We start from the raw sequence: 23,163 nt of genomic DNA, 5'->3' as shown, positions 1-23,163 counted from the left end.
AGCCACTAAACACTAATGCATTTCAGCAGTGACACTCTGGTGTGTTGTTAAAATAAAGCTTGAACTAAATTTGTGCCTTGGATGATTTTAAATCTATGTTTATTACACAAATAAACTTGAAGAGAGCATTAGAAAAACATGATGAAGCAAGTGTGAGGAAAAAGTGACTAAAATAGTCAAACAGCAACATAATCTGATATTTATCCAACAGCATATAAAACTCAGCAGTGATTGAAACATGTATTACAAGAATATGAATACAATATATATTAATCTGAAACCAGACGACTTATAAAGAGGATAAAATGAAGTTTTACCAGCAAACGCAGCTGCTTTGGAAGAATTGAAACTTGTTGTGGATGTTGACTCCTCAGTTTTCCTAGTCAGCATATACATTTAAGGGTCCTGAAGGTTAGTTTGACCCTGTAAAGTAAGAGCTAAATTAGCTTGACTTAAAATCTTTCTTATAACGTTAACTAAAGTTTTACATTGTAACAGCAGTCAATAAATAAATCCAAAGGTATATTACCGCTTCCTACTGGACTGGAGTGTGAACTGACGATGAACACAGAAAACATTAGGGCTTAAAGGGATAGTTCACACAAAAATTACTATTCTGTCGTTGTTGTCGCTGTTGAACACAACAGAAGATTGATGAAAACTGATAGATGAAGGAAATCCTTGTAAAGCATATAAATCAGAACACATGTGCACACACACGCACACATACATGCACAAACGCATATAACCACCAAATTTTGAGATTAGTAGAAAAGGATAACCATTCATTTATTCATTCATTTTCTTTTCAGCTTACTCCCTTTATTAATCTGGGCTCGCCACAGCGGAATGAACTGGCAACTTATCCAGCATATGTTTTTCACGCAGCGGATGCCCTTCCAGCTGCAACCTATCTCTGGGAAACATCCACACACACTCATCCACACTTATACACTACGAACATGTTAGCCTACCCACTTCACCTGTACCACATGTCTTTGGACTGTAGGGGAAACCGGAGCACCCGGAGGAAACCCACGCGAATGTAGGGAAAACATGCAAACTCCGCACAGAAACAACAACTGACCCAGGCTCGAACCAGCGACCTTCTTTCTGTGAGGCGACAGCACTATCTACTGCGCCACTGCGTCACCAGAAAAGGATAATGTGACAGTATTATCGATTATCTTTCAATCTTTTCATTTAAAAAAAATATTAATAAATAAATCAAACAAATTAACAGTGATGACATACCTTTCCTGTTATTTAAAAATTTTATTTTCATAATAATATTTATTTTAACATTGTTGATTGCCGAAAAAGTTATCTTGAGTTAAGTGTTTAAAGTCAAAAGTTGTGATCAAAAGCTCTAAAATGATTTGAGATTAAAATTTAAATCATAAATAGACCAAACGATCTTGTATAAACAGATTTTACTCAATGTTTCTGCTTAGTTTTTTTTTACCTGTGCTAAAAAAAAGAAAAAAAAATCATATTGTTTGATAGATCATATTGTTTGAAATTTGTTAGACAAATATAGACTGTGATATGTTATTAATATATTTGCAAAACTGACCTAATTAGCTATTTCGGCTTACATTAGGATAAACTATGCGAACACTGCATCTTATTTGACATTACTTTTAGGCAGTATGTAGAAACAAACATCTATTTTATGAGCAAACGTGGTTTTCTCCACATGTTGTGAAGTCTGTCAATGCTCTAAATCTGCCGGTTTTAGACTGTTGAACAGCTTTTTTCTCACATAGACTGATTGGCGTGATTATGCATTCACAATGGTAGGAACCCTTATTGGGTGGTCAAATGAATATCTTTGATTTTAATTATTCACGTTATTATTTAAAATACAGATAAGAGTAAACTTTTTTCTCAGTTTCAAAGGGCTGACCACACACATCTTGTTTTGATGTCCTTGAGGGGGGATCAAGCCTTATTTAGGAGGGTCAATCCCCCCCAAGCCCCCCTGTAATTCACACCCTGTATAGATAGATTACACAATATTTAACTGTAATATGAACTATTTTCCTGTAGGACAGTCATGCAGTTTATAACTGTATATTAAAGTTGCATTGTGAAATGACGGTATATTTTACAGTAAATTTATACATAGAAATAGATCGATAGATCGATAACAGTGAGTTACTGGCAAACTACTGCAAGTTACTGTAGATATTACAGGAAATTTTTAACAGTATAGGTAGGTAGGCCGTGGCGTAGCGGACGGGCCCGCAGGGGGGCCCCGCATGATTAGGGGGCCCCGCGTCGTCGCGATTTGAAAATCCGGCAACCGGAGCAATAATCAAACCCCTGGGAACAACTGTGGTCGGAACCAAAGTTCACAGGACTGTGTTTACTATGCTCCTCTAAATCGGTGGACTACTTCATACTGATTGCTTGCCGTCGAACCGAGTCATAGCTTATTACCATAAAGTTGACTTGATTTCAACTCTCCTCGACACCCACACCGGAGAAGATGCGCCGCGCTGTTCCTTGCCGCAGGTTCTCATTGAAAATGAATGACTTCTGGTTACTTTGACGCTCTCGCCGTTTGTTTGTGATCGCTCTTCAGTTTGTGAACGCTACCCCGCGTCGTCGCTCCACCCCGCCCCCCTTTCCCGCTCCTTAGTTTGTGATCGCTCCTCAGTTTGTGAAGGCTTCCCCGTGTTGTCACTCCACCCCGCCCCCCTTCCTCGCTCCTCAATTTGTGATCGCTTCCTCGCTCCACCGACTCCCCCGTCCCCGTCCCCTCAGTTTGTAATCGCTCCATCACCCCCCATCTTCAGTTTGTGATAGCTCCTTCCACCCCCCCCCCCCCACTTCCTTCATCAGGGGGGCCCCATCATTCCATCATTTCTGCAGGGGGGCCCCCGCATTTTGCGTTACGCCACTATAGGTAGGTAGGTAGGTAGGTAGGTAGGTAGGTACTGTAGGTAGGTAGGTAGGTAGATAGATAGATAGATAGATAGATAGATAGATAGATAGATAGATAGATAGATAGATAGATAGATAGATAGATAGATAGATAGATAGATAGATAGATAGATAGATAGATAGATAGATAGATAGATAGATAGATAGATAGATAGATAGATAGATTTTATTATAGACCTCTAAGAAAGTCAGCAAACAGTAACCACAATAATCCAATTCCTATTGCCTAAGTGCTCAGGTTGTGAGCAAGCTGTTAAAAGTTTGCCATTCGTCATCGCAGATCGGTTAGGAGACGCCAAGCTCTGGCCTCTTTTGCCATCTCATACAGTGAACTCACGGTGACCTATTCGCCTGGGCGTTCATTTTTCTCCAAAGGGACCTGACATTTCTCTGACATTTGATCAGCCTTTCCTGTGTCACTAGCGGACTAGTGCTCATCCAATCACAGCGGCTCTAACAGTGAGTGATCCAGCTGAATGACATATCTGTATGGAGCAGACCGTCGACCAAACAGCATAAAAACAGAAGCAAACTTTCACGCTCTTTCTGACCTTCAGATAATCACACGTTCTATAAAAATAACAGTGTCTCTGGAAAAGTTCCCATCTTGTACTTTAGACTGTGAACATCCTACACAAAAAGTGTCCAGCTATAATCACACTCCACAAATTGATTATAAACCCTGAATGCATACTCTTTTTAAGACCTTGTTTGAATATTATCTCAACATGCAGTTGTCTTCATGTTTATCAGTAAGAAACTATACAACTGAAGTCAAAATTATAAGCCCTCTTGTTATTTTCTTTTCTTCAAACATTTCCCAAATGATGTTTACAGAGGAATTTTTCACAGTATTTCCGATAATATTTTTTCTTCTGAAGAGAGTCTTATTTGTTTTATTTCTTTATTTGTTTACATTTTTTAAAGCATTTCAAGGTCAATATTATTAGCCCTCTTACGCAATATTTTTTTGATTGTCCACAGAACAAACTTTACAATGACTTGCCTAGTTAATTAGTTAGACCTTTAATGTCACTTTAAGCTAAATACCAGTATCTTGAAAAATATCTAGTCAAATATTATACTGCCTTCATTCATTTTCTTTTTGGCTTAGTCCCTTTATTATTCTGGGGTCGCCACAGTGGAATGAACCGCCTACTTATCCAGCATATGTTTTACGCAGCGGATGCCCTTGCAACTGCAACCCATCACTGGGAAACATCCATACACACTCATTCACACACACTATGGCCAATTTAGCTGGGTCAATTCGCCTGTACCACGTCTTTGTTTTAGTCTTAGTTTTAGAATCTTTTTTTTTTATTTTTCCCTGTTTATTTATGCTTTTAAATTGCATTATGGGATCTTGATCTCTCTTCCAACAACTTTTAACCTTGAAAAGTTTTTTTAAAAAGTGCCTTTTATTAATATTTTTGATAGTTTAAAGCGATATATGATCTGGGTTGGTATTTACAAAACCTTCAAATAAACTGCCAGTACATTATCTGTTATTTTTCAGACGTATTTATTTCTCTCTTGGTTATTTCGTATACATTATATTATTTCAAATTAAAATGTCAATAAAAGTCACTTTATTAAACATAAAAAGTCAACTGAGCACCGAACAACATCCCATAATACAATTCATAGCTATAAATAAACACCTGTGAATCATAATTTATATATATCAGAATTATTAGCCCCCCTTCGATTTTTTCTTTATATTCAAATATTTCCCAAATTATAGTGGCAGTATCATTAAATGGTGTTTAAAAAAACCCCGCTTTTATTCTAGCCGAAATAAAACAATTAAGACTTTTTCCAGAAAAAAAATAGATATACTGTGAAAATTTCTTTGCTCTGTTAAACATCATTTGGGAAATATTTAAAAAAAGAAAAAAAGGGGGCTAATAATTCTGACTTCAACTGTATGTATATATATATATATATATATATATATATATATATATATATATATATATATATATATATATATATATATATATATATATATATATATATATATATACATACAGTTGAAGTATGAAGAGTTCAAATGCTAAAACCTCAAAGTGCCATCTGAAATGTCCATCGAAAATGAACATTTTTCTCATCCCCCTTAGCTTATGTTAAGATATTTATATTTAAAGACCAGGAAAGGGTCTTATTCTTCACCATGAAAGTGATTTTACTGAACATACACACAGGAGCCTGATAAAAAAGCTCATTAAAAAAAAAAATCCAGACTGCATTTCGAGGTTTTTGCATCTAAACTCTTTATATATACAGTATACTACAGTGTACCTTTTTTTTTTACTAATATTACAGTTAAGCTTAAGTTTACCGAGTTCGTTTGTGGTTATCATTGTTATAAAAGCACTATGCCGTCAGCTTAAAAACTACTGTAGCTTTGAAAGAATGTGTGTTAGAGAGTGGCAGTCTGCATAATGAAAACGCCCACATGACTAAAGCCCATCTTGTGAGTTACAGAACAAATTTGATTAAAAACTCAGCAGCATGGGGGAAATTTGCGACCTGAGCTTGTCAAACGTATACCCAATGTATACAAATAACCCCGTTTTTCATACAGCAGAACCATATGGTGATGAAACAGGCTTCTGACATGATAAATGGGTCAGAGAATTTACACAAGCATCCCGGTCCACAGCAAAGAGCAGCGTGATCGTGTCCTGCCAAGACCTTCTCTGCGTGCCGCCGCCTTTTCGTAAAGATCATCGCTGACAGCCAATCTGCTAAATGGACCCTGCTCCTGCAGATGCAACTCAATAAACTGCCCGCTGACCTCTGACTGCTGCTGCGAAGACTAACAGAGGCTCTCATAGAGACGGAGATCTTTATCTGTGTAGACAATCTGTTACTTATGGCGTCAAACATCCAGAATGCATGCTTCTTTATGTTTTCGGTTGATGGATTAGGAATTGAATGAACTTTGTTATTTGAGTGCCTGTATTATGCTTTAAGCTGTTTTTCAGATAAGAACGTTCATTGTGTATAATAGCTGTTCAATACAATAGTATCTGGATGCAGCCTTTGTGATGCAAGCTGAGGTTGCATCGCTCAAGAGATGCAATGTCAGACACAATGCACTCAGGCCCTGTTTACACTAATGCATTTTAGTTTGAAATTGCATACGTTTTGCTACGGTTATGCCATCCCTCCACACTACACCGGAGTTTTCAAGAGTTCACACTTAGCTGATAATCAATAAGCGTACTTGGCATGCTGTCCCGGGAGAGAGCCCTGAGCTTGTAATATCCTCGAGCCCGGGGCTCCCTCCCATTAGAAGGGCGAGAGGGGAGTTCGAGGTCAGGTAGGTCTCGAGAACTCCCCTGCTTGTCACTGTGAGAAGTGTAAACTAAGCTTGTACTGGATGATAATTTGTTTTAGTCGATTGGCTATGGTTTATGTTTTTGGACAATGGGAGGAAACTGGGGAACCTGGGGGAAACCCACGCGAACATGGGGAGAACTTGTAAACTCTGCACAGAAACACCAACTGGCCCGATAGGTTGGACTGGCGGTGTTCTTGCTGTGAGGCAACAGTGCTAGCCACTGGGCCACCGTGTCGCCCGATCAGAAAAAAGGGGGAGGAAGTAGGGGTGGAAAAGGGGGGGGCGGGGGGGGGGGGGGACTTCAAGATGAAGATAACTGGAGTGAAAAACTCAGGTTATTTATAATGCTTCCGTAATCATCTAATAGGGCTGATTACGGAGCTGATAAGGAGTTGATTATTAGCACGTGATCCTCTCGAAATTAGTTTATGAATAAACCGCACTTCGAGCGCTGAAAACGGAGCATTTTCATTCTAAAACGCTGCTGCTCCGTCTCAGTGTGGATGAGGGAAAACGGAGACATCTGAAAACGCTGAGGCTGCTGAGATTCGCTACCTGATTGGGGCTATTATGTCATTGCGTATCCTTCCCTTATTCGTCAAGCCTCATCACATGACTATAACACATGGCTTTAACTCTACCGGAAGACAGCAGACCAGCCTTCACTGTAAACAAAAACATGGACACAGAAATAGGAGCGTTGTTTGCACTATTGTCTGTTTTAGGCGCCATTGTGCAGTTATTCATTCGTTACGTTTAGTAACAACTCGACCTCGTCGTCTGTCCACAAAAATACATCTCTTGCTTTCTTTGCCATCGCGTTCATTGTTCAACCGGCGTTTGTTGACTAACAATAACCAAATGCCGAGCGTGACGCATGCTTTGTGTTTCATACTAGAACGCGCATGCCCAGAGTGAGCGAACGGTCACATGATATACGTTTTTGGTGGCGTAGTATGAACGGAGATATGTTCAGAAACGCTAGTTAAAATGCTAGTGTGGATCTAAAACGGCATTTTAAAACTAAAACACAATGGAGCTAGTGATGTCACTGTGAGGGGTAGTGTTAGGGGTGATTTGAGCTCCGGCTGGGCCAGTTGGCATTTCTGTGGGGAGTTTGACTGTTCTCCCCATGTTCGTGTGGGTTTCCTCTGGGTGCTCCAGTTTCCCCCACCGTCCGAATACATGTGCTATAGGTGAATTGAATAAACTAAATTGGCCGTAGTGTATGTGTGTGCTAACCACTGAGCTACCGTGTCACCAAATACAATATTACAAACATGCAATTACTTAAAAAAAAATTATAATAAACTAAACAAAATTACTTATATTGATTTTGGTAAATTTTCCTTACCTGATCCAATGAGTTTGTGTGTGCTGTTTACCCAGGTAAGTGTTGACTACAGGCTGGTGGAGACAATGACCATGAGTTCAGTTATTCAAGTGAATGCAAAGTCGAAATGTTCCACCTTCCAAAAACATTGCTTCAGACCAGGTATGCACTTTGTTACTTGGTAGAAGTGGCCTAGCACACATTGTTTAGAAATCAAGAAACACAATAAAAAAGCTGGCCAGTCTGACTAAACATCTGAGGAAGTTGCTGGCCAAACAAGTCTAATCCCCAACAGCTTCCATACATGACTTCAAGTATCTGTTGTTAATATGTCAATGCCAGACACATCAGGGCTCTTGTAGAGTCGATGATTCTTTAAGTTTGCACTGTTTCAGGAGCACATAAGGACATATAATAGCATATTAGGCAGTTGGTCATTATGTTTGGGCTCATCTGTGTACGCTATAAGACAAATTTATGTGGACAGCTTTTCACATGAACAGACTGAAATGAAATATTCAGTCCACATTGCACTGTAGAGTATATTAGCATATTGGCATTACCTTGTGGTACCGTGCGAGATGAAGTTTGCCAAAATCAAATGTTTGAGTTACTTCTTAGTATTCGGGAATAAGATCTCTGAAAGTAATGGAGTGCTTCGAATTTACTGAAGCACATCAGAGATGTAAAATAACACTTTTTAAATGTTAACTTTTAATAAACGGACAGTTTGAACAGTAAGAGGGGCACAGTCAGAATATATTGCTTTTATAATCACACTAAATTGTCCATTGCTAAATTGCTCTTGTGCCTTCACTGTGAGATTAATTACATTTTTTCTGTTATTAAGTAAGTTATTTATACAAGAAAAAAAGCCAATGTGAGAAGTCAAAAAACTTGGCATAATAAATAACTACACATTAATGCAGTGGTATGTGATTTGGTGTCACAGTCATAGTTGTTTTTCTTCTGCCAGCGCTGCTGAGGTGTCTGTTTGAAGAACTTATTTTGCATTCTCATTTTTCATGTGTCACAAATGCGCTCTCCAGAGTCAGGAGAGAAACAGAGTAGTTTGAAAGAGAGAAAGAAATAGCTGAAAATAAAACAGTAGTCTCCTGCTTAATGCTTACTGTACACAATATAATACCTACTGTTTTTAGTAACATGGTATGCCTGATTTATGTAACAGGACGTTATGCGTTGCATGTTTAGTTCAGCAAATGTCATCTATTTACATCACAACATCTCAAAACATTTTTTTAGGTTGGTACAAACCTGACTGCATGATTAAACAGTGAATCCATTTAAAATTCAGTTTGTTCTTCACACTGTCAGTGGAAGGTCAAGTTGTACACTTTTCATTTTGGGATACAGTATTTTTACCCGTGTGTTCCCTTCATCTATTTTCCTGTCAACTAGATGAAAGCAGTAAATCCTAAATAAATTTCCCCAGTGAGCATTTGTTGTAAGTTACCTATAAACATCGTCATCAGAATAATAATTATTGTGTGAAGTCATGTCTTAATGTATGTCATAATCCTTAATAACATCCCTTCTGGTTCTTTGATGACATGTCTACTGGTACGAGGGCAGGATCGAGCCGTCAATCACATGATCTGAGATCCACCGAAAGCAACCCACAACCATCCAACCACTTTATTAACTCTATAGTGTAAACAAATATTATTTTCATAAACTGTATTAATCAAAGTATACAAAAACAGTGGCTACAGTGCATCGGGAAAGTATTCATAGCGCTTCACTTTTTCCACATTTTTTTTTATGTTACAGCCTTATTCCAAAATGGATTAAATAAAAAATCTACACACAATACCCCATAATGACAATGTGAACATAGAGTTTAGAAATTGTAGCAAATTGTTTTATTTTTTATTAAAAATAAAAAACCTGAAAACTCACATGCACATAAGAATTTACAGCCTTTGTTCAATACTTTATTTGATGCATCTTTGACTGCAATTACAGTCAAAACAGAGTGACCATCAGGTTATTGATCACCTCCCTGACTAAGGCCCTTCTCCCCCAATCACTTAGATGGCCGGCCAGATCTAGGAAGAGTACTGGTGGTTTCAAACATCTTCCACTTACGGATGATGGAGGCCGCTGTGCTCATTGGAGTTTTCAGAACATCAGAAATTCTGTAACCTTCCGCAGCCTTGTACCTCGAGACAATCCTGTCTTCATGCTTGGTTTTGTGCTTTGCCATGCACTGTCAACCCTAGGACCATATAGAGACAGGTGTTTGCCTTTTCAAATCATGTCCAATTAACGGAATTTACCACAGTTGAACTCCATTGAAGCTGCTGAAACATCTCAATAATGATCAGTGGAAACAGAATGTAGCTCAATGTAGACCTTCACGGCAAAGGCTGTGAATACTGATGTACATGTGATTTTTCAACATTTTATTTTTTAATAAATTTGCAACAATTTCAAAAAAAAAAAAAATATTCACATTGTCATTATGTGGGGGATTATGTGTAGAATTTTGAGGAAATAAATACTGTAGATTGAATCCATTTTGGAATAAGGCTGTAACATAAAAAACATGGAAAAAGTGAAGCGCTATGAATAATTTCCGAATGCACTTGTAGCACTGTCGCCTCACAGGAAGAAAGTCACTACTTTATCTTCAATTCTCTGTGATGCCATACCACCTTAGTAATATTCAGGTCTGGACTCTGTGTAGGCCATTTCATGACTGTGTGTGTTTCTTCAGCAGATTTCTCTCATAATATGATTCATATTTGCAATGTGTTTTTCAACATTATCACACAGAAGAATAAAACCATCAGACACTTTCCTGATGCCTGTACTCACTTCAGACAGACACACTTCTGGCAGAAATGCAAATCTAATCCAGAACACAGACTCCAGCATGCTGCAAGCACTCTTTTTTCCATCACTCTTCAACATTGTCTTTCAGGTGTCTTAAACAATTACACACACAGGCGCACACACTCTATAAACTGTATTTTCTGGTTGTATTCTAATGAAGATGTACAATATATTACTATATACAACAAAAACAGAAATGTAATAGTGTTCTAAGACTGTTTCACCGAACTGCACATATATATTAAGGTCTTAGCATCATATCTGGCTGATCACAGAGCAGCGAGAGACAGGTCTGATGTGTCTTCTCATTTCCTCGTCTTTCTGTCTCTGCATGCTTGAGAAAACCACAGCCTTTCTGTCACCCCGCTGTTCCTGACCACTAGTCCGAAAACTCTCTTTACAGTTCATTTCAGAAATGAATATCCGTGATTGATGCGAGCTGACAGTGGAGTTATCATTTCCCAAACACACTCAACCAAGAGGACAGAGCGTTTCAGTGATAAAAGTCAACTTGAAAGAATTATCATGCATCTGTCTAGGCTTGAATTTGTAATGATATGAAACAGGGATGAACGTTTTCCCCTAAAAGGTAAAAAGATTTTTTTATATAAATATATTGTTGCAATCAGAATTATTAACCCCCCACGATATTAATTTTACTATATATATTTTCAAGACACTTCTATACAGCTTAAAGTGACAATAAAAGGCTTAACTAGGTTAATTAGGCTAACTAGAAAGGTTAGGGTAATTAGGCAAGTTATTGTATAATGATGGTTTGTTCTGTAGACTGTCAAAAAAATAGCTTAAAAGGGCTAATAATTTTGTCCTTTTAATGACTTTGAAAAAATTGTAAACTGCTTTTATTCTAGCTGAAATTAAACAAATAAGACTTTCTCCAGAAGAAAAAATATTATCAGACGTACTGTGAAAATTTCCTTGCTCTGTTAAACATAATTCTAAACATAATTCAAAGAGGGGCTAATAATTATGACTTCAACTGGTTATGGTAGAGATGTTTGGTGCCTTGTTTATTATTTTCGTTTTCCCTTGTGTTTTTAGTCGGGAGGTACATTTTCTGTGTTTTATTTTATTTATTTATTTAGACTTATTTATTTTCCAGGGAAGTTTTCTCTAATTTAGTTAGTTTGGTTTATTATCGTTTATTTTGACTTAACCCTTCTTGATGTTATTTTGCTCCTTATTTTCTGTAAATAAATAACATTTTCTTGTTACTTCTCAGTGGTTTGTATTTTGGTTTATACCTTGAGAAAAGACACTGCGGGGTCACCATATATGTTTTTTTAATTTTTTAATTCTATGTATTTAAAAAAAAAAATTTTAGATAAACATTTTGTTGAAGTTTTGTAGTAAATGTGAATGTATAATCGTTTTATTTCTAAAGATGTTCGGTGAATAAAATATAATAAATACATCTCAATTGTTAAAATGCACCAAAATATATGACCTATATTCACTGAGAAAAAATAAAATGTATGAAATTATTCATTTTCAAAATGGGGTGTACATATTTATGTTGAGCCCTGTTTATAAGACATATAAATATATATATATAAGATATATATTTTTAAGTAACAATGTTTTAACAAAAATACATTTATTTTTTTATTTAGTTGTTGTTTATAATTATTTTTGAAATTTTATTTTTAAATTTAATACATTTTTCAATGCAGCAGTGGCGACTCGATTAATAAAGGGACTAAGCCGAAAAGAAAATTAATTAATAAATTTTATTTCAATGCAAATAGCGATATAACAAAAATTAATTCTGGATGCTTATAGGCATTTTTTAGTTATTTTTCATATTTATTTTTTATATTTATGTCTGCTTAATAAATGCATGTATAAAATGAATAACACAACAGTAAAGAAAAATAGTATTTTAGTTTTTCTGCTTCACAATTTTCTCCAATATATCACACTATGGCCCTAAAATTCGCTTGCAGTTTCAGAGTTAGTCATACTCAGAAAAAAACAACATTAATTATACACCAATATTTCATTAGCACATCTCTTGCACGCAAGTGAAAATAAAATACATAAATAATTTTCCTTATGGGACAAAAGAAAGATGCTTAGACGTTCCTGGTTTCCCCCCTCTGTCAACCCAACATTATATACAGTATATAGAAAGGTCTTTTACCCAGGGGGGCTTCAGCCTCATTGCACCTCATTCTCTCTCAGTCGAATAAATGTGCCGACTTTGCAGTGTAACACTAGGGATGCAATCTGGCCTTTGGTGTAATGTGTAGTTAGTGGTTGCACTGCACTTGCTGATAACAATGCATGTAGTAAAAAATGCTCCATCCCCAGTATGCAATGCTTATCGATCTGCCCATGCTCTTTACATGTGTTCTTGTAGCGCACTTGTGTCATCCGTCGTGTCGGTCTGCACAGTTGGTTCAATTATAATAGTTAAATAACACTGGCTTTGACTATTTCAAACTGGACACTTTATCCCTGAAGCATTCTGAAAGTCTAATTTTCTTATGCAAATTGGCAAAGGGGATTCGCACATTCGTGATTGCATTATTATCAGGGTAATCTCCGCAAACCACATCCCGTGTTTGTCTGTTTTGGTCAGCATGACTCCCAGAGGCAAATCTCTGGACTGGCGGTGATGGTAATGAGCTGGTCATGTGACAGCAGTTTATTCTGTGTTAGTCAGCAAGCAGTTGTGCTTAGAAAATTCTGATTTTAAAATCGCCAGTGGTGGATTACGAGTAATGAAAAATCATACTCAATTAAAAGTACCATTTCTTGACTAAAAATGTATGCAAGTAGAGTAAAATCAGTTGTAAATATTACTCAAAGCATGAGTAAAAAGTAGCCCTTTTAAAAGTACTTAAGAGTATAAGTATTGAGTATTACACTGTTAAAAGCTGATGTGTTTACATTTGTGCATGTCTAACATTCTGTAGTGCATCTAGTTATTGCCAAGCAGGCACACAACATCATAAGACGTTAATATTTGGTTGGATTTAGGTTGTTCATACATTTTTTGTAGGCTTAGTCCCTTTATTAATCTGGGGTCACCACAGCGGAATGAACCGCCAACTTATCCAGCAAGTTTTTACACAGCGGATGCCCTTCCAGCCGCAACCCATCTCTGGGAAACATCCACACACACACACTCATACACTACAGACAATTTAGCCTACCCAATTTACCTGTACCGCATGTCTTTGGACTGTGGGGGAAACTGGAGTACCCGGAGGAAACCCATGCGAACGCAGGGAGAACATGCAAACTCCACACAGAAACGCCAACTGAGCCGAGGATCGAACCAGCGACCCTCTTGATGTGAGGCGAACGTGCTACCCACTGCGCCACTGCGTCACCTGGATGTTAAAATTCAACATCTAGCCAGCGTCTAAGGACAGCGTTATTTTGATGTCCAATGACGACGTCAAATGAGGTTGATATTTGGTCAATTGTAGGTTGTTAGAAAGTGACCAATACTGACATTTATTTGTCAGGTATGGCAACCAAAATATAACATCTGATAGAGGTCATAGTGAAACATCCACACAACGTAAAGCTGGAACATCATTAGACCTTGATGTTTGGTTGGTTTTAGGTTGGAAAACCTGATGTTAAATTCTGACTTCAAACCGATTTTCATTTGCAAACAAAATGTAACATTCCCATGACGTTAGGGTAAAATGTCAGTCTGACGTCATGTTGACGCCTTGTATCTGCTGGGTGTTTAAGGCCATTTTGGTCTTCATTCAGTAAACAACTGTCATCTTCTCATCAGTGACATTCATCTAAACCAGGGGTGCTCAATCCTGTTCCTGGAGATCTACCTTCCTCTACAGTTTAGCTCCTTCCCTGATCAAACCCACCTGAACCAATTAATTAGGACCTGAAATCCACTTGATAATTACAGACAGGTGTGTTTGATAAGGGTTGCAACTGAAATCTGCAGGAAGGTAGATCTCCAGGAACAGGATTGGCAACTCCTGATCTAAACAGTCTTTGGGTCACTGTGTATAAAGATTTTGGACATTTTTGATGCTTCCAAACAGTTTGCTAAATCACAAACATTGTAAATCACATGTCTTAAGGTAGTTTATTAAGATTTGATTTACTTTCTACAGTATGTGTGATTTGATTGGGCAGGAATCACAGGAACGATTTTTCTAATCTCCATGGACAAGGAAAAATCAAGTAGTGACTGCAGGTTGTAGGAAAGTGGAGAAAAAGTACAGATACTGTACTAAAAATGTACTCAAGGAAAAGTAAAAGTGCACATTTTTAAAACTACTTAGTAAATTACAATTTCTGTGAAAAACTACTTAATTACAGTAGTTTGAGAATTTGTAATTAGTTACTGTACACCACTGAAATTTGCATACTATTGTCTCTATATTGAATGCAAAATATGAAAGGTTCTTGTTTTTGTCAAACTGTAAAATCGATTAGTTACTTTACCTAAAAAAAGTGTGTAAACCCTCTGCTGTAAAAACCAACAAGTTGATTTTACTTTAAAACAAGTAAACCCATTGACATTACATAACTTTTAGAACTATAGTTTGTTTACTTAATAATTATAAGGAAATGAGTTTACTCTCTTTTTAAAGTAAAATCAACTAATTGCTTTTTAAGGTGCACACATATTAATGTAATGTGTATTTATTTAGCACTTTTTTTTGTGTATGGCCAAACACCCAAAGCGATACACAATCATGAGGGCGGTCTCTCCACACCACACCACCACCAGTGTGCAGCATACATTTGGATGATGTGACGGCAGCCACAGGACAACAGCATCAGTGTGCTCACCACACAACAGCTATTGGGGGAGTGGAGAGAAAGTGATAGAGCCAACTCGATGGATGAGGATGATTGGGAGGCCATGATCGGTAAGGGCTGATGAATATGGCCAGGACACTGGGGTTACACCCCTACTCTCTCTGGGTTTAACATCTCATCCGAAAAATGGCACTCACTGACAGTATAGTGTCACCTTCACTTTATTGGGGTATTAGGACTCACACAGACCGCAAGTTGAGCGCCCCCTGCTGGCCTTTCTAACACCACTTCCAACAGCAACCTAGATTTTAGCATGTGGTCTCCCATCCAGGTACTGACCAGGCTCAGCCCTGCATCAGTTTGCAACCTCTCTTGGGTGCATGGTGACATGGCTGTGGCAATATTAGTGATATTAGACATGTCCAAATGTCCAAAGCAGAGATCTGTGCATTTAGCCCTTCATTAATTCAAGAATCTTTTTGTGTGTATGTGGAATGGATTAAAAAAGTGTTAGTTCATGAGTTTGGAAGAAAATAAACGTAAATAAACATCTATATTTGCTCTAAATTGTGATATGACACGCCAGCTGTTTTCTTTAATAACTGGATTTTATGTGTATTGGATCATCGAGGGTCAAGGTATCGCTCTTACAATTCAATTTAAAGCATGTATTATGTTGCTGCTCCTTATGAAGTGGCAGACCACCTGCTGAGTAAATCTGATTTATTTACTGGCCAAAGTCAATTTTAACTCACATTTGATGCTGGGAGAGTAAATTTTGGATCCAGATAGACTGCACGAACCATGACATGTATTGACATAACAGAGATGTATTTTTGTGTTAGACGAGGAGAGATAGACACAGCCCAAGACACAGCCATAATCGTGATTCAATACGGCTCTCAGCGTTAAAGCTGCAGTGAGCAATTTGTTTTCTGAATACCGCTCATAAAATCTGACAGATATTATGGGAATGTACTGTTTACTGAGAAATCTCAAGCCTCTAGATTTAAAGTGGCATAAATGTTAAAACTGTTTGTCCTACTATCCATTGTTTATGGTCAAGACATTACATTGAACTAATATAGCTGGCAAAATTAAGATATTTGCTGTTTTGTACAGCTACACTCATAGAAATAGAGCGGTATCTTTTCAAAAAGTACACGGTTGTACCTTAAAGGTGAAATGTTGTATTTTTAAGATACTATAAGGTACACGTTTGTCATTTTTAGGTATTAAAATGTGCATTTAAAGGAGCAGTATGTAAGTTTGACACCCAGTGGTTGAACTAGGTATTGCATGCCTGGTTCAAAACACAAGCAAACGCAGGTTGCCAGATTGACGACAACAACGGCAACAGCACATGATAGAAAGAATTCTCCATTTTATATTTTAGAAACAGCTATTTCTTACAGCTGAACAACAAGATAAACTAAAAATGATCACCTCAGGTACACCTCATGTGCTTTATTTAGTTTTAATTGCTAATAATGTGAGTTTGAATGCTTTTTTACATGACATACTGTATATTGCCATTGCGATGCAGTGGTGCAGTGGGTAGCATGTTCGCCTCACAGCAAGAAGATCGCTGGGTCGCTGGTTCGATCCTCGGCTCAGTTGACGTTTCTGTGTGGAGTTTGCATGTAAAAAGGGGAGAAAAAGATTAAGCCATCAATAGAAAGTAATACTATGGTGAAGGATCTTGCTGGTAACAGAGCTGCATTTATTTTTTATTCCAACATGACAGTGTCGTTGTGGTCCAGTGGTCAGCACGTTGTGTTACCTACCCGAATTCGAACCTCACCTGTGTAATTATTATTATTATTATTATTATTGTTATTGTTATTATTATTATTATTATTATTATTATTATTTTTCACTTTTATTGTTAAGACATATAATACTGTTAGGGTTATTGAACATTTGCCGTTCTAAAGCAGCTGTTTTCTTAAAAAAAAAAACATGATAGTGTCATTAGACACTGAATAGGAAATGACGTTATTTTAATTTAGTCAGTCGTGAACTGAGGTGGGCCGGTCTAAGGCTTGAAACTCCAGGGCTAAAAGGGGTCCCACTCCGGCCCTGCATGATGCTTACTTTGAAAGCCTTCCCGAAGAAAATATACTTTTTCTCACCAAGGCAACTTGGGGTGCTGAAATATGGCTGTCTAAACTGGCATTGGGTGGGTTACATGACAAAACAAAGGCAGACGTTTTGACACATAACACACATTTTCAAAGCAGAATAACTCACTTCAGCATTGTTTTTCAGAAAAACAAGAAGATTTGCTTAGGAAGTTTCTTAAATATCTGCAAACATATTACGGCATTTTTATGCTTTACAAGTGTCAAAAACTTACATGCAACACATTTAACCTTAAAGGTAACTCTGGACCTTTTGGTACAAAAGTATATCGTTTGAAAAGGTGTCACTCCTAACACAGACTTTGTAGAGCTTTTGCTAGCTTTTTGAGAGTGTATTAGCGGTTAGCAAAACTGTTGACAAAACAGCTGAAATATATGGCGACTGTGAATGTTTTTCAAATCAATTAAGATCTCATTTTAGATCTGTGCCTCATCTGATGTCCTGACTGTCAGTTGTTTACAACATTTAAACACTGTGTGCTCTATTTAAAGTCAAGAGAGGCCACCAAGCTAACTGATTAGCATATTAGCGAAACATTAGAGGAGGGAAATCAAACCAATTAGAGATGTCCTTGCATGAATCACGCGTGCTCGCAGCGCTTTGGTTTTCAAGGCTTACGAATCATTGTGCTACAAGAAGCACTGACAAGCCAAATGAGTGCTCAGTCTCGGAGCTGAGAGGAGGCTACGCTAATGAGACAGCCGCTTTTCTTTTGATACGGCTCCAGCAGCTTTCCCCATTCAACAGAGTGGGAGGTATGGAGTAAGAATTCATTATTAAACACATCTAATGTGTGAGTTATTTACTGAGGTGGCTCTCCCTCAGGTGGGGCGCTGTGTTTGAAGTCGTTTTACATGCGAGAGGGAGGCGAGACGCTGAATGCTAATGTCACTGTTCTTGTTTCCTGGAAGCGGCTTACAGTGCTTTGAAGCTCACACAATATCATTTGGGTCTGTCTTGAGGCTGCGGGAACAAAGCCCCGATCGGGCGTTAACTCTGCAGTCAGAGATCTATGACAATGGTGAACAAGTTTCAAGCCGTAGAACAACATGTGTGAACAGCATGGTGATGCTTAAAAGGGAAAATGACAAGACCTTCTCTGAAGTATGCCTGTACATCTGGATGAAATATGAGGGCCTGCCAGGCTAAACACAAATGGTGTTAAAGTTTTAGGTGAAGATGACAGTTAAAGAAAGCTAAAATAACTTGAAAAAGAAAACAGAGAGACTAGCACAGCATCTGAAAAGACACGAATAAAGGTCTAATGAAGAACCACATGCAACCATTCCTTTCCCCGAACTGTTCTTTATAGTGGAACAAGTGTTTTTTATTCATTATAGTATGAACTGTTCATTCCGCTTTAGCGACCCCGGATTAATAAAGGGACTAAGCCGACAAGAAAATGAATGAATGAAAGAATGAATGAATGAATGAATGAATATGAACATAAGATGTAATGTATAGATTCTTCCTTGTCTTCTGTAAAAAGTTATTGGTTACTTGGAAAATCTTTTGTAAGTTGCAACTATTAAGTTGATTTAAGTAAATTTTTATGATTATGCACATACACTGTCAACAATTTTTGTAATTTAAACAGTATCTAACTGTATTATAAACATGTACAATGTTTACAAGTACATTCATAACAAGGTAAATGGTGCTGTAGATGTAAATGCAGTATTTTGCTGTAATTGATTTTTCTGTAAGTTACTGGCACCTGAACTGTAATATGAACTGAATTTTTACTGTAGGACACTTATGCAGTATATTACTGTATATTGCAGAAATAACTGTATATTTTACAGTAGAAATATACAGTACTGTAAATACATAAACAGTAAGGTAAATTGTGCCGTTAAGGTAACTAAGCCGTAACTAAGTTACTGGCGAACTGAACTGTAATATGAACTGAAATTTTCTGTAGGGCAGTTATGCAGAATCTTACTGTATTTCAAAATTGCATTGTGAAACTGACTGTATATTTTAAAGTTAAGATATACTATACTATAAATACACAACAAGGTAAATGGTGCTGTAGATGTATATACAGTATTTTTGCTGTAAGTGATTTACAGTAAGCTACTGGTGAACTGAACAGTAATATGAACTTAATTTTACTGTAAAACATTTATACAGTATGTTATTGTATATTGTGAAAATGACAGTATATATTACAGTAAATATATACAATACTGTAAATACATACACAGCAAGGTAAATTGCACTGTAAATGTAAATACAGTATGTTTGCTGTAATTGATTTACTGTAAGTTTCTGACAAATTGAACTGTAATATGATCTGAATTTTACTGTAAGACATTTATGCTGCATGTTACTGTATATTGAGAAAATGACTATCACAATACATTTAAGAATATTGTAAATATACAACAAGATAAATGGTGCTGTAATTGTAAATACAATAATTTTGCCATTATTTATTTACTGTAAGCTACTGGTGAACTGAACTGTAATATGAACTGAATTTTACTGTAGAACATTTATGCAGTATGTTACAGCATATTGTAAAAATGACTGTATATATTACAGTAAATATAAAAAATACTGTAACTACATACACAACAAGGTAAATTGTGTTGTAAATGTAAATACAGTATTTTTGCTGTAATTGATTTCCGGTAAGTTACTGGTGAACTGAACATTAATATGAACTGAATTTTACTGTAGGACAGTTATGCAGTATGTTACTGTATTTTAAAGTTGCATGGTGAAAATGACTGTATATTTCATAGTAAATATACAATACGTATACAGCAAGATAAATGGTGCTGTGTATGTTATTACAGTATTTTTGCTGTAAATGATTAACGGTAAGTTACTGGAAAACTGAACTGTAAGGTTAACTGAATTTAATGTAGGACAGTTATGCAGTATGTTACTGTATTTTAAAGTTGCATAGTGAAAATGACTATATTTTACAGTAAAGATATACAATACTGTAAAAACATATGCAGCAAGATAGGTGCTACTGTAAATGTAAACACAGTTTTTTTGCTGTAAATTGATTTACAGTGAGTTACTGGCAAACTGAACTGTAATAAGAACTTAATTTTACTGTAAGACATTTATACAGTATGTTACTGTATATTGTGAAAATGATAGTATATAGTACAGTAAAGATATACAATACTGTAAATACATATACAGCAAGATAAGTGCTGCTATAAATGTACATACAGAATTTTTGTTGCAATTGATTTACATTAAGTTACAGGCGACCTACTGCTAGAAAGTTATTGCGGTGTCTTGGAATCACTTTAATACCTTTATAATAACTACCAAATTTATAAAAACAACTCATTTCGACAGAAATGTTCTATTTTAAATTGATCAGCACAAGTCTGTGTCACAACCAAGACAACAATTAGTAATCTGGCTTCTGTCAAATTGCGAAGAATCTACAATTAACTCGAAATCTTGTAGTTTCAAGAAGTCACATTAATAACAAACGCAGCAGTAATCGAATGTGTTGTTGTTGCTGAGAGCTGTTTGTGTTCATCAGGTTGACTGAGAGACTGTCCCGGGTCAGTGAAGACTCAAAACTTTTTAATGATTACTCTTGGCACAGTGTGTCCAATCCTGTCTATTGTGTTGAATACTAAATAGACCTTTCCAATTAAGAGGAAACAACATTAAAGTGTCAAACACGGGAGCTCCCGACTGTAGTTGTTTAATGCAGTATAGCTGGGCAAGCAGAACAGACGCTGCTTTCTTGTAATACAGTCAACAGTGAATGATGGATGAACTGCCACAGGCACAGGACGAATGAAACTGACTGGCAGGACATTCATAACCTAATCTTTGTCAATGTCTTGTTAGTAAGCGAGATCCTGACATGACGTGGCTCAAGTTTCACTTGGATCAGTGCCATTCAGTTTGGCAGTTGTGTAAATGGTTTACACTGTAATAACCGCCAAAATAAATTTATTTGCAAAGCCTGTTATAATGAAGTGAAATTTCATAATACTGGATTGTTAAGGCTTCATCTATATAATTATTTTTCAAATTTGCACTGTGATGAGAAATATGGGAAAAGGACTGTATTTTATATATGGAGTAACTATATATTTAAACTGTAATGTACTGTTTACAGTCAGTCTGGGAAAAAGTTTCAAGATTAAAGTTTTTTAAACTAAAAACTTAATAAATAAAAAATAAATATACTGTAAAGGTCTGTATATACAGTACATGCATATAAATGTACATTATGTATATTATGCATATAATGAATATTATGCATATAATGTATAAAGAAAAATTTTAAATATTTTAGTTTTTTTATTTTATTGAAGCATAAAAAAGTAAAACTAAACAGTAAACAACAAAAATGGGAATTAAATAACTTTAAAATTAAAATGATAAATAAATAAATAAATAAATAAAAGAACAAATAAATGAATGAATGATTAAATAAATAAAAGAACAAACAAATGAATGAATAAATAAATAAATAAACAAATAAATAAAGCTCACATATTGTTTATTAAAATAACAAGATCATATTTTTGATAGTTTATATTTATTATTACTATAATGTTGTAACTTGGGTAATATAAAATAGTTTGGAAATAAATTGACTAAGAGTAGACTATCTTAATCTAATCTATCTAATCTAATATTTAATCTTAAAATAAAAGAAACAAATTAAAGATATTTTCGACAATGTTAATAATGAGATTATTAATGTTATTTTGGTTTTTCTATTTCATATTCACTTTTATTCCATGCCATTTTATATTTTTTCTTTGTAATTACAGTGAAAGATTAATCGCTTTCTACTGTAGGAAAGGCAAGGCAAGTTATTTATATAGATCATTTCATAAACAGTGGCAATTCAAAGTGCTTTACATAAACAGGAATAAAATATCACTGTAAATAAATATTGTTAAAAAGTTAATCCTACAACTTTTTTTAATGTGCTAAAAATACACCCATTTATTTATATATTACAAAAATAATAATAATACAATTATATACACTCACCAGCCACTTTGGACAAGGTTAGCAACATTACTCAGGTAGGCTGTAGCGTTGACACAATGTTCAATTGGTACTAATGGGCCCAAGATGTCCCAAGAAAATATCCCCCACACCATTGCAGCACCATCACCAGCCTGAACTGTTGATACAGTTTCCTGTTCCTCAGTTTGCTGTTCTTAGCTGACAGGAGCGGCACCTGGTGTGGTCTTCTGCTACTGTAGCCCGTCCGTCTCAAGGTTCAAACCATTCTCCTCTGACCTCTGGCATCAACAAGGCATTTGCTCACACAAAACTGCCGCTCGCTGAATATTTTCTCTTTTTCGGACCCTTCTCTGTAAACTCAAACCAGCCAGTCTGGCACCAACAACCATGCCACGTTGAAAGTCACCTAAATCACCTTTCTTCCTCATTCCGATGATCGGTTTTAACTGCAGCAGATCGTCTTGACCATGTCAACATGCCCAAATGCATTGAGTTGCTGCCATGTGATTGGCTGATCAGAAATTTGCGTTAACGAGCAGTTGGACAGGTGTACCTAATATAGTGGCCGATGAATGTGTGTGTGTGTGTGTGTGTGTGTATATATATATATATATATATATACACACACACACACACACACATATATATATATATATATATATATATATATAGTACAGTATATTTAATTTGTAACTGTTGTGTTACTTATAAATAATACAGTGACTATTTGATGTATTAGAAATGGTCAAAAATCATCTTT

The 23,163-nt window shown here is 36.2% G+C and overlaps 1 long non-coding RNA gene across 2 annotated transcripts in view; it reads right to left on the bottom strand.

Moving 5' to 3' along the window:
* Nucleotides 1–16,901, bottom strand: part of LOC141378672 (uncharacterized) — a 107,808-nt gene extending 90,907 nt beyond the window's left edge. Inside the window, exons 1-2 of one of the 2 annotated variants that reach the window (XR_012393844.1) lie at nt 16,799–16,901; nt 318–423 (exon numbers count right to left, since the gene is read on the bottom strand). This is a non-coding gene — a long non-coding RNA (uncharacterized lncRNA). Of the gene's footprint in view, nt 1–317; nt 3,744–16,798 lie in introns of those variants that run through there. The other variant, XR_012393843.1, reaches the window with a different exon arrangement.
* Nucleotides 16,902–23,163: the final 6,262 nt, after the last annotated feature.

The sequence above is a fragment of the Danio rerio genome, chromosome 18 (assembly GCF_049306965.1).
Source record: "Danio rerio strain Tuebingen ecotype United States chromosome 18, GRCz12tu, whole genome shotgun sequence".
Taxonomy (NCBI): Eukaryota; Metazoa; Chordata; class Actinopteri; order Cypriniformes; family Danionidae; genus Danio; species Danio rerio.
The sequence above is the reverse complement of the archived record's forward strand: the minus strand, read 5'-3'. Positions and strand labels throughout refer to the sequence as shown.